Consider the following 10,136-nt stretch of genomic DNA (forward strand, 5'->3'; position numbering starts at 1 on the left):
CTAATGTTCAGCCAAATTTTGTTACTCACAAAACAAGACTGAATATGCACGAAATCTTGATGAAAATAGAGCAGCATCTGAAATTGAACAGCAACATTGACATATTTACATATTACCTGTGAGGTCTGCTTACGTGTGCCTCTATAATAGAAATATAGAAAATATGGGCGCATTCAATGGATCACACAGCCGCCTTTACATGAGACCATTTTTGCCCATATTCAATATTCAACCAATATATAAAATATTCAAACAAGCAGTCCCTCTAAAAATATACACCTTTATAAGATGCCCGCAGCTGACACAGAAAGTCTGTATGTAAAGCACGCGTGCTTTTACCAGCTATGAAACTAGAAGTATTCCCTAAACAAAAGGCAAAGCTTCAAAGCTCAGGAACTCAGCAGTGAAACAGTATTTTATTTCAAGAATACATTTTTGAACACTTTTGTTTTCCTTTGAGTTGTAGTTTGAGTTACCCAAAGGCAACAGACTGTTTAGTGCACTTTTTTTTTTTTAGAAGGTACTGTAATACTTCGATAGTTACGACTGACGAAAATATGGCTTTCAATACACGGAAATTACTCAACTTTATATGAGCTAATCCAAAGCAAACCAATATACAGAACTCTGAACAGAAAACTATTTGGGATGGTCAGAAAACTTACTCAATGAAATCTGTACAGCACATGCAAGTAAAGCCTAGTTTGATTCCCCTAATTGCAAATTACCAGACACTCAGTTGTGAGACAAAAAAAAAGGTTAGTACTTTAATACCTGGTTCTCTTTAAAGCACCAATTAATTTTTGCTTTTGCATGTCTGTCATTAATGATGGAAATCACAGCACTGATACTATGCATTGGTAGACCTCTTGAAGTAGATGCTTAATTGGTGCTTGTGGTTTCACCAGCCTTAACCCAAATGTCCTGCATACAGAGACAGGTATGTTACCATTGTTTGAACGACTAATCTTGAGCTGTACACTGTGTTAAGTTATTGCCTACAGAACTGGGTCGAAGAAAGCGTTGATGCATCTAATAGATTGGTATGGCACAAAAAAAGTTAATGGTTTAGTTTTCTACTGTGTAACTGCTTCAGGAAAAAAAAAAAAAAGAATATCCACAAAATAAGATTTGTCATAGTCTAATGCCCATCATGTGTTATTAATTCATCAGCTCTGCAATGAGATTCCAAGGCTTTCATGGTATAAATGTCCTGAGGCAATTCGGACTTGCGTCGCACAAGAGGTCGTTCCTTCTTTAGATCTTTAAGAGCCTGAGATGCCTCCTCTTTCACTGTCTTTTTCAGCATCTGTACATCTTCAAGTAAAGGCCCATCTGTTTCCATTGCAACAGGACTGCTCAGAGCAGAGGAGTCATTATGTATAGGGTACTGGGGGTTAGATTTGGCTAAGTTTTCAATTTTAACCCATGCTTCTTCCCTTTCTTTCAGCTTTAGCTTTTCCTTCTGCTTTGAACTGTTGAGTGAAGTCATCAAATAGTTTTTGGTTCATTTCCATAAAGAGCTTCAGAGCATTGTATATCAATCCATGTATAGTCTTGTTCCAATGCGTCTTTGAATTCCGGTACAATGATGGAAACATAATAGGCAAGATTTTAGCTGCATTGTCACTGATTAAACTCATGATATACTCATTATTCCAATAATATAGTGCTCGTTCCGCCACCTGAAAATGTGGGCTTGATGCACATTTGGCTAGCTGTCTGAAAAGGGGCTCCATTATTTTCACAAACTCAGAAGGCTCTATGACATCTAAAATCTCTTCTAGCTCATTTAAAAACATGACTTCCTTTGGACTATGTGTTTTCGGCCAGTATTTCAGCAACGCCATGACCACTGGTTCAGTTAAGGTGCTGTCCTTCTCTAAAAACTGTACTACACAGTACGCCAACTGCGGATGGTAGACACTGAGTGATTTCACTTTGTGTAGCGGTAACAACACCTTCAGTAAGAAAATTTTGTGCTCTTCTTTTAATGGTAACGCAAAACCATTTATTATACTTCCAAGAATTTCCAATAGCTCTGCTATGCCATTGTGATGCTCTGTTTCATAAATAAACCTATAAAATATATTATTGATTTGTTTCCTGATGTACGCTCGAAGCCCTAAGAACTTTCCGTAGATTCTGTGAAGAGTTGTTTTCAGAAAATCTCTTTCACGTGGGTCTTCACTGTCAAAGAGCTCCAACAACTGCAAGACAAATTTCTGATCAATATATTTTTTTGCTACATTGGGTTGGAAATCAGGAGACTCGAGGAACCGCAAGAAAAATTCATAAACAAGCTGCAGGTGCGGCCATGCTGCCTCCAATGTAGGTTCGTCCTCCTCAGGATCAAACTCTGCTCCTGTCGGATTTGATGATGGCGGTAAGGTTCGAAACATATTGACAGCAAACATGTGAACCACTTCGGGATAAATTGGTTCTGTGATCACATTGCGATTGTGTGTTATGTACTCTACCATCTCACTGAGAGCAGCTCGTTTTACTTCCTTCCATTTGAGGTCACTTAGGGGATCAGAAACAAAGTCGAAAAGTACGCAACACTGGCGTAACTTCTGCACAAACAACTTTTCTTGTTCTGCCAGCTGCACATCTTTTAGAGCTGGCAGTTTCTGCAGTTCTCGATTATTGCTCACATTAAACCTTGAGGAACTCTGTCGTTTCTCTTTCTTTACAACAGCTTGAGGAGTAGGTACTTTTATTTTGGATACTTGAGCTGGTGGGGGGGTACTATTTGCTTTTTTGTTGGATACCTCATGTTCAGGATTATCTTGACCTTCCTTTCCACTTTTCACACCTTTTCCAGCTTTTGGAGGTTCTTTCTCCTTCTTGATTTTATTCGGCATGGCGGCGCTCCGTGCTCCCCCCCTGTCTCCTCCTCCTCCGGGTGTCAGCGGCGGCGGCAGCTCCTCGGACTCCGGTGACAGTCACCCCTCCCCCGCCCGACTCACTTCACTCACTGACTGGCTGCTCTCCCCTCCTCACTCTCCCCTCTTTTCTGTTTGCTGAATTGATTTAATTTCCTTCTTTTTTTCCATAGTAGTTTTTCTAGTTGCCATTTTTTTTCTTAAATACAGCTACTTCAAAAGGGCTTTTAATTGAATCATTTAGTCATAATCAACCTTATTGTTTATAGCAAAAAAGAGGAAAAAAAATAAAATAAAAAAAAAATAGAAGTATTTCAATTTCCAAGGGATTTATTTCAGTTCATTAACATTTCTTCTTCTTATCTTTTTACTTCTTCTTTTTCTTCCCTTTTCTCTTATTTCAGCAATACTTTCTTATTTTTTCTATAGTTGATAACTTCTATTATATTTTACTTATTCGATATCGGTTTTGCTTAAGGTGATTGGATTGATTGTATGCCCTGATTGTAGCTTAATTGAATTAAATTACTTTTGACAAATTTTCAACCGTTTTTCAGCAGTTAAACAGTTAAATAGATAGATTGAAAATTTTTTGACTTTCAATTGTTGTTAGTTGTTGGTTGTTATATGTGCTTTTATCCCAAACCAATATTTATATGCAGGTATATTGCAGTATATTCAGTGGTACTCACAATTTTTCCTCTTTGCTGTAATTCTTTAAGAGATCTTCTGATGTTTTTTTTTCTTTTATATGTTCTTCTTTACTTGTCCAACAGTAGCTTCAAGAAGATACTTTTACGTCCTCAAAAGCTCTGTGTCCAATGTATCTTTATGTTGTCAGTGCTTGTTTGTATTATTTAAGTTGTTATAATAGCATTATGATCTTCCGAGTTTCATACGAACAGAGCCTGTTTGAAGTATATTAGCCAGTTCTATTGCAGGGGCCATAGTCACAGGGTACAATACCTTCCCCGTGTCATTAGTGTTGAAATAGGATCTCAACTCCTCTGTAGGTTCTGCTGTAAATGTGCGATCTTGGAGTAGTGTATCATTAAGTTTCCACGGGTTGCGGTGCTTGAAGTCAAATAGGTTTTTCATGTCTAATAGGACTGGTACGAAATCTCACCATGTGATATGTTTTATGTCGCATATGTGCAGTTGATTCGAGTGTGAGCCTGAGAGGAGAAATCCATCTATCCTGGAGCAGGAGTTGTGGACAGTGGAAAAATTGGTAAATGCTTTGTCCCCCATGTGTGTGGTACACCATTAGTTGTAGAAGTGGTATTCATGTAGGAGTTTCTGGATAGCTTTGCATTGCCTTTTAAATGGGCGGTGTCTATGGCTGTGTTGGGATAGTGTGGTGTCTACCTTGGGGTCAAAGACATGGTTAAAGTCCCCGCATATCACTGTGATTCCCTGCTGAATTTTACTCACTTTTTGGAATATGCTGTGGAGAAAGTTACGCTGGTTAGTGTTTGATGCGTAAATGTTCATTATCGTGTAGGACAGGGGTAGGCAACCTTTCGGCAGCACTGTACCGAAATAGGATTGTGATGTCCCGTAGCGTGCCTGTCCTATTTTTTTTAAATTTAGGTGTGCATGTTGTCATATTCTGCTTGTGTTATTTATACTGCAGTTGCTTTGTATCATTGTATTTGTGCTTATATGAGCTATTATATTGTATATGTTCATGAGTAGTTTGTGGTATCGTGTATAAAACATATGAATGTGGGCTGTGTATGGGGGCTACTTGTGGAATTGTGTGTGTGGATGGATTTGTCACATTGTGTGTTTGGTAGTGTGTGTATGTGTGGGGTTATTTACGGTATTGCATGTGAGAGGCTGCATGCAGGGTTTTGTGCATGTATGTGGATTGATTGGTGGTGTTGTGTTTGTGTGGACTTTGTGTGTGGGCTGTTTATATTATTGGTATGAGGGGAGGGTTATTCTGCATTTCTGTGTATATCTAGCAGTGTGGGTGGCTCCCCTGGGTTCCAGTGGGGACCAGGCTGGCCAGGTACAGGTCAAGGACAGGAGCTGCAACAGCAGCTGTGGGCTGCTCTACTACAGTGTGGATTCCCATTCACAATTGCTGGGAGGAAGTGATCTGAGATCACTTCCTCTACGTGCTGCAATGCATAAATTGAGGATTGTTCTTCACCATCTTTTCACATTAGCAGATATCTGAAGTTTCACTGGGATTCCTGATAGGCCAGAGTCTGTTTGGCTCTAGCAGCCTTGAGTGCCGTGCAAAGACAACTCAAGTGCCATGCATGGCACACATGCCATAGGTTGCCTACCCCTGGTGTAGGACATGTAATTGATTAAACAATGCAATGATGTATCTGCCGTTTGTATCAGCTTTGTGGAAGTGTGGTGTGAAGTTGACATGCTTGCTTAGGAGAATGGATGTTCCCTTAGATTTGGTAGGTGAGGTTGAGTGATATTGGTATGGGAAGTCTGCAGATTGGATTGTGGGGTGATCATTGTGTCTGAAGTGGGTCTCCTATAGACATAATATGTTAGCATTTAGGGATTTGAGGTCTCTTGTAAGGAGGTGCCTCTTTGCAGGGATATTAAGTCCCCGCACATTAAAGGTGCAGAACCTCACGGTGGTTCCCTAGTGCGTAGCTTCGTGTAATGCATCGTGAGCTCTATTCTTGCGAGGGCCGCAACTCCTCCAGCGATATCAAGCCGGGTGGTCGGTCCCTCAGTTTATCTAATGGTGACCCCATAAGTAGGGATTCTGACCCCTTGGTGCCAGGGGTCTGGGTGGTATATGAGTGCTGTTGTGGGGCTACCCACGTGCCCCTCTACATCTATTTGAACAAGGTCATTGTAAACATAACAGGTATGAATTAAACATAAGTTAACTATACCAAAAGTATATACAAACACTACATATGCACAATATGTGGCCAGGCACTGCATCTCTGTGCCTTGGGGGTTGAAGCAAAGCTTTACATCCTGGTGGAACCTCTGAATCGGGGCTTCCAGTTGTTAAACTTAAATCTTATTTTGCCCTAGGAAAGCCATGTGATTAGTGTTGTGCAAGGGCAGTGAGGTAAGTAATCGTCTGTGGTGTCCGGGTGCTCTGAGGTTACAGCTGGCCAGGAGGGACTGGGTGCGTTGTCAGTGCTAGGGGTTGGAGCTTTGCTATTTGAGCCTCCCCACCTGTACTCCGTCACAATGGGCATTCTGTGAACATGCCTAGGGTACATCTCTGTGTGGCTTGAATACTACTTGCCCCTCTACCAGTAACAATGCTCGGTCTTTTCTCCCTCCCATATTCATATCCCATACATGACAACATTAGCAGTTACTTTACCAAACCCTGGCTATTTCTTGGCTAGCAGTGAGTTTAGGTGAGTTTAGGTCCTGTTGGAGCACGGACCTAAAGGCAGTCAGTTAAATTTTTCTTTGCTTTTCTCCAATCCGGGGAGAGTTTGTTAGCGTTCTTCCCAGTGGTGGGTTGCTCTGGTATTCTGATGTCCCAGGATGCGAGGACCCGGCTTCCTTCCTCTGGATTCTGTATGAACATGGTTTTCCCTCTTCTATTGACGAGGAGCTTCATTGGATGTCCGCATCGATTTGGTAGATGTTGTTCTCTCAGTTGTTGTGTTATGTCTTTGAGGTCCCTCTGGCATTTCAATGTGTAAGCTGAGATATCTGCATATATTGCAATGCCTCTGTAGGCATCTGGCAGGCCTTTGTTTGTTCTATTAGCAGTGAGAGCGGCTTCTTTTGCTTGAAATGAGTGCATGCAAAGTAGTACATCTCTCAGCGTTTCAGGGGGCAGAAAACATGGCCTCGCTGTACAATGTATTCTGTCTATCAGAAGCATATCTTCTGGCCAGTCCGACAGAAAGTGTTTCAAGAGGCCTGTAACGTGGGCCATGAGGTCAGGTACACTCACACTTTCCGCTATCTCCCTTAGGCGCAGGTTGTTTCTGCGGGCTCAATCTTCAATATCCGCAATCTTCGTGTCTTGATTGTCAATTCCGATGAGGCCTTCCACTGTGTCCACCAGTGCATTATGTGCTACATCATATTCTTCCAGTCTATCCTCTACATGCAAGGTTCTTGTGCCTAGCTCCTGCAGATCTTTACGAATATCCTTCATAGCTGTGTCTAGCTTGTGTAGAATTTTATTTGACATTTCGTCATACAGAGTTTTCAACATGCCCGGGGTCAGCATGCTTGATCACCGTCGTCGTCAGCCCCTTCTTGGGCCTGGTCATGCGACTGCTGGGTTTTGCCTTGCCTGTCTCTGGAGGCGAAAGAGTTTGCTTTTTTGGACCTCTCCTTGTTACTCTTTCTTATAGGCTGCGACATGCCTGGATTGGCGATGTAGTTTTGAGCTTAATTGCTAATTTGAAGCTCTCGAGTAGCTGAGCTGTTAGCACATGCGATCGCTCTGATCCGGGTCAGGACAAGCCCCAAATTTAAACAATTTTATGTAAACAAAATTTTAAAAAGATTGAAAAATTAAGAAATGTTATATTTCAAGTTCTGCGTGTCATTTTAACATTGAATGTCATTATACAGTTAGCTTTTAATGCAATAAATGACTCATATTTGTGTTCAGCAATGTGTCATTAGTACAAAAGTGTCCCCCATGTAATGGTGTTATGGTGTTTTTGAAAGTTACAGGGTTAAATATAGGACTTTTGCCTTTTTCGTTTTTTACACGTTGAAATTTACTTGTTTAGTTTGCTGGGCCTATGTTGCCTTTGAAACCATATGGCAGCCAAGAAATTAAAAAAGACCCATCATGGCATACCATTTGCAAAAGTAGACAACCCAGAGTGTTCCAAATGGGGGTATATACAGTTTTTTTAGTAGCCCCTTAGTCACAACCACTGGCCAAAGTAAGCATTAATATTTGTTTTTTTAATTCTTATCCAAACAGTACTTTCACTGATGATATCATTGTCATTATATGTTTTTCTGATCGAAAACACTCTTATTTAAGTTCAGCAATGTACATAGAAAAAATTGCTTGCGTTCTTATGTACAAGACAAGCTTCTGAAGCTGTGTCCTTAAGGGGTTAATTTAATAATATAAATGTGAAAGTTCAGTATTAGTAAACATCACTTTACCACATTACATGCTAATGTATTTTATCCTGCTCATATCATTGGTATTCCATTTCCCAAATGGAAAACAGTGATATCACACATTTTTATAATGTCATAGAATAAGCTTATAAATCACCAGGAATGCTCAAGTTTTATCCAGTCAGGATAATTACACTGCAAACGCAGAAACATGCTAATTTTGTCCAATTTAAAAAATAAAGTTACATTTTATGATTCACTAAAAAGAGCTTGTCAAATGAATATTAAATACATGCAAACACTAACTAAATTAAAAATTAGTTATACCTAAAATGTAAAATCCTCTAGTTATTTCAAACTTGTCTATACTAGCTGTACTTTAAAATCCTCTACACCTACCTTCTTACTTCCAGTTTGGGAAAATCTTTAGCAGGAAAGCTGTATCCCTTCTCGAGTCTGAGTTCTGCCTTCCTGCATCCTTGCTCTGTCAAAGTCTAGGATGGACTAGCAGGGAGATCAGCTGTGCTGGCTATGGACAAGTTTGTTCAGTGACATCACAAGGACAGCATGACATCACTGAAGCTGATGGAACACTGATGATGTCATCAAGGCACAGCAGGCAATGAAGGAGAACATTTGTCTTCCTCCAAGCCCTTGCTGTTGGGGGGGGGAGGGGGGCAGGGTGGGAGAGGGGAGACACTTCATGACTGGAGCCAAGGCAAGGGAATGAGAAAGGTGGTAATTGTTCCTTAAGGAACATCTTTGCCTGGAGAAAATAAGAACATTTTACTTTTTTCAATCAGAACACATTGACAACTTAGTCTGGGGAGAAACGTTATTATATTATTGGATTTTTCATCAGAGCAACTTGGCCTGTGCCACGACAACTTGCCCTGTTCCAGTCCGTTAATTCCCAGAAACCTATTGACTTTAATACACGGCTCAAAAAAATAAAGGGAACACAAAAATAACACATCCTAGATCTGTATGAATTAAATATCCTTCTGAAATACTTTGTTCTTTACATAGTTGAATGTGCTGACAACAAAATCACACAAAAGTAAAAAAAATGGAAATCGAATTTTTCAACCCATGGAGGTCTGGATTTGGAGTCACACTCAGTGGTGTATCCTGGTTTTGTGCTGCCCTAGGCAGGACAAAACTCAGGCACCCCCCCTCCCCCCGCGCCACCCCCACCCAACCTTTCCCCCCACCCCGCATTCTAAATACACACACACATGTTCACTGACAGATACGCATACACTAGCTAACAGAAATACACACTCGCTAACAGAAACACACACACACTAACAGACACACTCACACTCAGTAACAGACACACACTAACAGACACACACTCACTCACTAGCAGACATAAACTAGCAGACACACACACTCACTAACATACACACACACAGGCAAACACACACTAACAGACACACACAGTCAGACACACACACTAACAGACACACACACACTAACAGACACACACACACTAACAGACACACACACTAACAGACACACACACACTAACAGACACACACACTAACAGACACAGACACACACACTAACAGACACAGACAGACACACTAACAGACACACACACTGACACACACACATTAACACATTTTTTTTAAATTTATTTTTAAGACTTTTTTTTATTTATTTTTAAGACATTTTTTAATTTATTTTTAAGACATTTTTTTTTTTTAAGAATTTTTTTTTTATTTATTTTTAACAATTTTTTTTTATTTAACACCCCCCCCCCCCCCCAGCCTCCTTACCTTTGGGAATGCTGGGGAGGGGGGTGTCTCTTCCTCCCTGGTGGTCCAGTGGCTGCTGGGCGATCGGGCGGCACTGCCTGGCGGCCGGCCGGCCGGCCGGCGAGGGAGCACTTCCCCTGAGCTGTCTGCTCAGCTCCCTCGCCAGCCGCAGAGTGAGGCTGGGAGCCGGAATATGACGTCATATTCCGGCTCCGCCTCCCAGCCTCACTCTGCGGCTGGCGAGGGAGCTGAGCAGACAGCTCAGGGGAAGTGCTCCCTCGCCGGCCGCCCGCCCGCCAGGCAGTGCCGCCCGATCGCCCAGCAGCCCGCCGGCATGTCTGTTAGCCGCAAGGCTAACAAGACATTTGCCTTGGGCATTTGGGGGCGGCTTTTTTTGCCGCCCCCTGGAAAATGCCGCCCAAGG

The 10,136-nt window shown here is 41.5% G+C and overlaps 1 pseudogene; it reads right to left on the bottom strand.

Moving 5' to 3' along the window:
- Positions 1-397: 397 nt before the first annotated feature.
- LOC134602581 (serine/threonine-protein phosphatase 2A 56 kDa regulatory subunit gamma isoform-like) lies at positions 398-3,006 on the bottom strand (annotated as a pseudogene).
- Between the last annotated feature and the right edge of the window lie 7,130 nt (positions 3,007-10,136).

This window comes from Pelobates fuscus, chromosome 3, assembly GCF_036172605.1.
Source record: "Pelobates fuscus isolate aPelFus1 chromosome 3, aPelFus1.pri, whole genome shotgun sequence".
NCBI lineage: Eukaryota > Metazoa > Chordata > Amphibia > Anura > Pelobatidae > Pelobates > Pelobates fuscus.